The sequence below is a fragment of the Psammomys obesus genome, unplaced genomic scaffold (assembly GCF_907164565.1).
Source record: "Psammomys obesus unplaced genomic scaffold, mPsaObe1.curated_primary_1811, whole genome shotgun sequence".
Classification (NCBI taxonomy): Eukaryota; Metazoa; Chordata; class Mammalia; order Rodentia; family Muridae; genus Psammomys; species Psammomys obesus.
Window position 1 is genome coordinate 1,524,732 of NW_026596326.1, and position 7,621 is coordinate 1,532,352.

Sequence of the window (7,621 nt, forward strand, 5' to 3'; positions counted from 1 at the left end):
GAACAGGTAATTCAGAAGAATCTAGAACTTTGGAAATAATCAGTCAGACAAAGCAGTGATGTACGCTGATTAAGCTGATGTTTAATTTCCTCTCCAGTTACTCTAGTCTCTTCTCTTTCATTATCATCTTCCAACACCAAGCAGCAATTCTGAGGGGGCATTGAGCAGCTGAGAAAACAGTGATGTCCCCTCCCTAATACTTCTTTGCATGCTACCTCAAGTATAAAAGCAATATTCATAGCTGTCCTCTAGCTTTTCCATGATGTACCATGAATCATTATTTTCTTATGTTCTCCAAATATCATGAAAGAATATCCACTTCAGTAGATTTTTAAAAAGAGGTCCTGAGATGTGAAGGGATGTAGCCAACGTAGAAGGATTTAGAGACACAGGCATCGATGCAAGTCTGGACCTTGGGTCATACAGCATTCTGCTTGGTACCATGCTAGGAATTTTCAAGGCATTGCCATCAGAATAATGCTTCTCTGTCCCCCAGGCTTGCCTGCAAGAGGAGACGATTTTCCAAGCATCATGGTACATACAAATCTGTTCTTGCTCCCTATAGTGTCTGAGTCTGTAACCCAAGAAACGTTAACCCAAATTGTACTGGTCCTTTTCTCTTCTACCCCGAGTCTGTGGCTCTCCCTAGCACCTTCCACAGAGCCCCCTTCACGTCCTTGTTCCCCAGGGTATAGATCAGAGGGTTGAGCATGGGGGTGACGATAATATAAAAAAGAGCAACAAACTTCCCCTTGCTCTCAGAGTAACTACCCTTGGGTTGTAAGTATGTGTAGATGGCTGCACCATAAAACATAGAAACTACCACAAGGCGGGATCCGCAAGTCCCCAGAGCCTTTTTGCACCCTGCCATTGACTTTGTCTTCAGCACTGCCTGAGCGATATTTGCATAAGATCTCAGAATTAGTGTTACAGGAAATATCAAAATTACAACTCGGGCTACAAACATTTTGGTTTCTGTTCCCCCTGTGTCCTCACAGGCCAGCTTCAGGAGAACAGGCAGAAGTGGTTCAGTTGGCGTCCACAAAGAGGCATCACCATCATGAGGCTTGTTTGAATCAGAGAGTTCATGAATCCTCCTACCCATGAAGCAATAGCGAGTGAGAGGCAGAGAAGGGGGTGCATGATGGCCGTGTAGTGCAGTGGACGGCACACGGCAGCGTAGCGGTCAAAGGCCATGACCACCAGGAGCACACTCTCTGTGGAGGCCAAAGCAAGGAAAAGGAAGAGCTGGGCCACACACCCTCCATAGCTGATGGTTCTGTCATGTCCCTGGAGGTTAATCAGAAGCTGGGGCACAATGCTGGTGGTGTAACAGAGGTCCAGGAACGAGAGGTGACAGAGGAAGAAATACATTGGTGTTTTTTTTTTTTCACAACTAGTCAAGAGTCTAGTTGTGAAAGAATAATGATGGTAGAGTTGCCAAAGAGAGTGAGGGAGTAGAAAATGGAGATGAAGACAGAAAGAATGAGTTCCAGCTGAGGAAAATCAGAGAAACCACCAAGATGAAGCCCTGTCTAAAACTGGTGTTGACACTTCCCATATCCTTTCGTGTGCTTAAATAACAGAAAACAGTTCAATGTCTGCTATGAAGAACACAGATTAGAGCATTGTTCCAGATAATTTTGAAATACCCCAAAATCAAACTTTTTCTTCTCTACTTTGCTGTTTTAGTTTTGTTCAGTCTTCAAATCTCACTCTTTTCCTCTTCAGACTGGAAATCATGGGATCAGCAGTATTGTCTTTTGCTTGACCTATTACTCTGCTTCCTCTGTGTCCTGAACTTCATCCAGTTCCCACAATCCTGTGGATGCAGATAATAGTGTCTGTCTTACCTTCCCACACTGATGTCAAAATCTAATCCATAAACAGGTAATATCAGAGTTTCTTTGAAAAATATAGTCAAATGTGGCATTATTAGTCCCTATCAATCTCTTTGGCTACTCTTTGGTCCAGTTGGCAAAGTGTTTTGTGTAGATTAGGACCCAGGACTAACCAGGATGAGATCACAGTTCTGGCCCCGTTGTCCGATTTCCTCAGTGACTGTGACCAGCAGCACAGTCCCAGAAGCCCTGCTCCTGATCAGCTGTCAAGTCCTTCTTCTCTTGTTAAGTCTGCTGAACTAGAAGACTAATGAGTCAATGTATCATTTAGACATTTAAACACCACGAGTGATACTGTTGTGGAAAAGAGAGAAGTGTGAATGATAAAGTATTAATCCACATGTAGATAAATTAATACATCAATGCTATTTCTTAACATAACAAATACATTTATTAGGTCTTTGTGATGATATCAAAGGTGTCATTGCTATGTTGGGTTTTTTTGTTGTTTTTTGTTTTTGTTTTTGTTTTTTGTTTTTTTTGTTTTTGTTTTTGTTTTTTTTGCAGGTATATAATGACAAAGCTGGTCTTTGCATGGCCACCATCTTAGAATGGTATGGCTTATTTAGAGCCCTTACCAGGTCCCTGAGGATCAACTCTACCCCTGGCCAGCTGAGCCACCTGTTCGGACAAGTTCACTTCATTCACTTCTGTGAGTCTCAGTTTAGCTATCATGAAACAGATTAAAACAAGACTTTAAAAAGATGGAATGAAAAAAAGGATGGAATGATATCATATATTCTTCAATCTATTAAGAAGATGCTACATGAAGTTTTTGAAATATTTTATTATATATTTTCAATTACTTCATTTTTACTGAAACATATAAATTGCACATATAATTGGGGCCCGTGAGATAATTCAACACATGCACAGAGGGTACTCTCATGGAACCCAGCCTTCCCTTATCCATGCCATACACCCACCTTTCCAGAGTCTAGTGACCAGTGTTCTACATTTAGTTTGGTATCTTTAACTTCCACGTGAGCGAGCCCATCTTTGTGGGTCTTGTAGCCTTTGTCTGTCTACACCACTGATCTTGACATGCAGCAAGGTCTGTTTCATTAACTGTTACAGGCCTATTCTCCAACTCAGTATCTAGAGAAGGTACAACAAATATTGGTAAGTGAATTAATGAATGCCTTCTCCTCCATGAGACCACATAAATGCCAAAAAATGTTTGTTTCCAGTGTGACACAAAGGAAATAAACACTTACTATTTCTAATTTAATGGAATAAAGTTGTGATGTTTAAGCCATCCCTGTTCATAAATAAATCAAAGCTTATAAGCCTTAATAAAGTAATGATTGAAGGTAACACCAAACAGTAAAAACAATAAACTTAGCTTCAAATCTTGAAGCATAAGACAGACGAGACTCAACTTGAAACTCTGAAGTCCATGCATTAGAAAGGTAGACAGCCTGTAAATTTACCCGCCGAGGACTCAGCACAAGCGATCAGTGCCCACTGACTGCTGAAGCTCATCAAGACTAGACAAAAATCTAATAAGTCCCTCCTTCCACACTTGGAGGGAAACCCAAAAGTCATTTCTTCAGGTGCTTGTATCATCTGTTCCTTGACTCTCTGTCACGGACTCTTAAACTAGTGCTTAAGCGGCGGCTCCCTGTCTCCCTTGTCTCCACCTGTAGCCTCTTGTTCCTCTGTGGCTCTGAGTTCCCCACAGCTACTGACATATCCAGTATTCCTTGGCCCATTGTTTCAATCATTTTCTTGTTACTATTCTTAAACCTATCAAAGTAGGATGTACCCAATTCTGGAAGGATGTAATATTTTATAGCCTAATACATTCTGTGTGAAAAAAATAATTCAAGTGCCTGAAGCAATGCTATTAAAAATTCATATTCTTGCTAATGTATGTCTTACCTCTCCTTTCCGTCTGGCTAGTTGTCTACAGAAATTGCCTGTTATCAGGCTGCATAATTTTACAAATTTTCTTTCTCCCTCATTCCAGTTTCCGTTGTCATCCTCTCCTCGTTCTCATCCTTCCCGCGTTTGGCATGTCGAGTAGCTGTCCTCTTCTACTCAGTCTTTCCCCCTCCCTTCCTGGATGTCATCTTCCTTCCCTGCTGTCCCTGTCAGTCTTCTCCACCTGAGCATCTCTGACCCCCTTCTTTTCCCATGCTATAACATCTTCCTGGAAAATACTATTCGTCTCAGGGGTTGAGTCACGCTCACTTGTTGATAACACCCGAATATGTCTCTCCCCCGTCTATTGTTTGCACTTCAGACTTCCAGGGTTAATCTATTTCCATCTTTTTATTTTATGTAATTTTATGTATTTCTAATGTTTTGATAATTTGGGAACTGATTGAGTGTAAAGGGACTTCACCTTTTAGGTACAGAAATTCCCACATGGAACAAAGAGCTTTCTTATAAGAAACATGAAAACAGTCTAGGGTCAACATTTCTTGCAGCTCTTTTGCTGGGGTCTGACACAACCCTCTCTAACACAAGATCAGAAAAGTAGCCATGTCATAAAACATGCTGAAATTATGCAAACCCACAGTATCTAAGCTTTGAACAGTGTCTCCTGGTCTGTGGCTTTGTCTTCATTTTCTCTCAACTTCCCTTCTTTCTATCCAACTGCACTTCACCTTCTATCCTCTTCACTCTGTGGGTCCATGTGCACCATGCCTCCTCCTGTTGAGAACTCTGAGTAATGAGAGACTATAAAATTCCAGTCATCTCCTTAACAAGCGTCCCCCTTTACCTTTAATGATGGCCAAGCCTCTGTGTTAGCTGACATCATCTTGCCTGTCTTCTTCACTTGGCAGCCCCCTGGACTTCAGCATAAATAACCAACAGGAAACTGGTCCTTTCCTGTTATAAAACTGCATCTCCTGTGTGCCTCATCTGAGGGAAGTACATGTCAGCTACGCTGGTCATTTGACCAAAAAATTAGTCATCAGCCTCTACACTGACACTTTCTTTCTTTCTTTGAGCATTTCTCAATCAGAGGTGAAGCCATCCATTCAGGAAGATTCTCCCGTGTCCACAAACATTTCTGTTATGTTGTTCTTTTCTGGTGCACATAGCCCACCATCGCCACCACATACGTTTGAATTATCCAGGCCCAAATGTCAGTAGTGCGAATTTAGCAATCTCTTGGGAGAATTCCTTTCTACTTTTATATGAATTGAAAGCTCCTTTCTGTATGGTCATATGGGCACTCCATATTCTCACGTATAACTTATCATCTTGGCATTGATTTATGACCTTTAGATTAATCATACTAGGGTTTATATGGAATGAAGCCATGTCTGTCTTGTTCCTAGAACAAGAGCATTAAAACAGTCTTGGTGAGAAATAGATGCTTTAAATTGTGTTTTTAGATTATAAAACCACAAATATATGCATATGTTTGATGGCTTCTATCCACATTTAAAATCCTGTGCTATGAAAAGGACAGTAACTTCCCTCTGTTCTCCTCCAAAGCCAAAACGTAGCCTTTCAAGGGTAAATCATACTATTAAAAAACTTGGGAGAAAGGTAAACAGTCTAAATATAGACCGACTGGAAAGGAACCCAGAGTCTGGTCACTTGAGAGCTTTCTGCTTATTCAGAGCCTGAAGACTGGAGAGATGGTTCAGTGGTTAAGAACACTGGCTGTTCTTCCAGAGCCTGCAACTTTAATTTCCATTGTGTTGTAAAATGTTCTAGCATTTGCTCAGTAAATTGCGGTAGCATTACACCAGATGTGACATTCCGTATTTTCTCCCTTAACACTTGCTCCTAATCTCCTTGACTAAATTGGTTTTATATTTACATACTTGACACAGTTTTTAGCAGCAGAAAGACCATTGACTGTGTCCATATCTGTCTATATGTGTAGGGCTCTTTATGATCTTCGCAAATAATAAAATTCTTCTGAGCAAGAGTCACATTTACCTTGCGGACATGGGGTAAGATGATCAGTCCTCACTTAGAAAGACAAATGGGATGTGCATTGGACGTATGACAGGAGTCTACCGTAGAAGGCATCTGAAAGACTCTACCTAGCAGTGTTTCAAAACAGATACCAAGACCCATAACCAAGCCTTCAGCAGAGTACAGGGAATCATATGAAAGAAGGGGGGTTAGTATGACGTGGAAAGGATAGGAGCACCACAAGGACCAAATATATCTGGGCACAGGGGTCTTTTCTGAGACTGACATGCAACCAAGGACCATGTATGAATGTAACCTAGAACCTCTGCTCAGATGTAGCCTGTGGTAGCTCAGTAACCAATTGGTTTCCCATAGTGAGGGGAACAAGGACTATTTCTGACAGGAACTCAATGGCAGGCTCTTTGACCTCCCCACCCCACAAGGAAGGAGCAGTCCTGCTAGGCCACAGAGGAGGACTTTGCAGCTAGTCCTCAAGATACCTGATAAAACAGGGTCAGATGAAAGGGGAGGAGGTGCTCCCCAATCAATGGACAATGGACTTGGAAAGGGGCAGGGAGGAGATGAGGGAGGGAGGGTGGGATTGGGAGGGAATAAGGGAGCGGGATACAGCTGGGATACAGAGTTAATAAAATGTAACTCTGTAAATGTAAATGTACTCCTCATGTAGAGCTTGGTCTTGGTCTGTTCTTATGTCCCTGTTCCTTGATGTATCAACAGCTCTGACTTTGCCTCTATTCTTTTTCTCCTAGTTACGATGTATGCACCCTATTTTGCAAGTTACTGCCTTGTTATCACAGAGGCTAAATATTGCAAGATGTAATCTTCACACTTGATGAGAAGACCAAGATATTTAGTATGCTCCTTAACTTTATGTAACTGGAAAGTTGGTTAAAAAAAATTGTGCAACCTGCTGTGTATACTTAGTGGGAGGACCGAGAAAGAAAGACTCAATTAGTGCTAACATACCTTCTTGCCCAAGTTCCACGTTTCTACACTCAAACCAGTGACACATCAGAACCTTGCATAACTGCCTAATGCACTGCCTATTATTTTCTGGTTTTGTCTGTGGGGGCTGAGATGCCTCTGAGTCATTACTCACCCACAACTCCACAAAAGAAAACTACTGCACTTACCTTTCTTGATTCTATTGGCATCAGAGGCGAGGTGAGCCCACATGACACCGTTACCATCTAGCTGCCAGGGAAAGCCGCTTGCTACTTGGGACCTTCCTTCACCTGTAAGGTGAAGAGCTTGAGTGAGAGCTGCTGTCCAGCAGAGGTTGTGGTGACTGCCACCTCAGCACCTTCTCGCACAGTCTAAGTTAGACCAGGGACATCAGCTATTGTCCCTAAAACTGAGCCCTTCAATTCTGTCCTGAGGGCATTGTCTCCTTTAAAATTCACAAAATAAAGCATTTTTTTTTATGAGCTAAGTCCCTAGAGGCCTGTAGGCAGGCCCCAATGAGGCAATTAAAATTAACCAGTGGGCTCCCCAGGATCTGAATCACAGGCCTCAGTTTTCCCTATTCCCCACATATTGCTCAAAAATAACTCTATTATTCAGTATCCTCAATACACAGATTCCAAAGATCAGGAAAGTCTAGCCCCAGATTGTGTCACTGAAAACATTGGGGCTGAACAGCTGCTGCCACTCCCTAGAAAGAGCATGCTGTGTGTCCACGGAACCACGTCTCCTTTTAGACACGGCAACCTCCATCCTGCAGGCCTTCTGATTTCCTACCCTGAGATTTTAAATCATTTACTACATGTCTTTCTTTCTTTGGTGTGTACATATTGTGGGGGGGGGGGGTG

General features: G+C 42.1%; 1 pseudogene; it reads right to left on the reverse strand.

The window, feature by feature from the left end:
* Positions 1-622: 622 nt before the first annotated feature.
* LOC129669092 (olfactory receptor 10-like) lies at positions 623-1,561 on the reverse strand (annotated as a pseudogene).
* Positions 1,562-7,621: the final 6,060 nt, after the last annotated feature.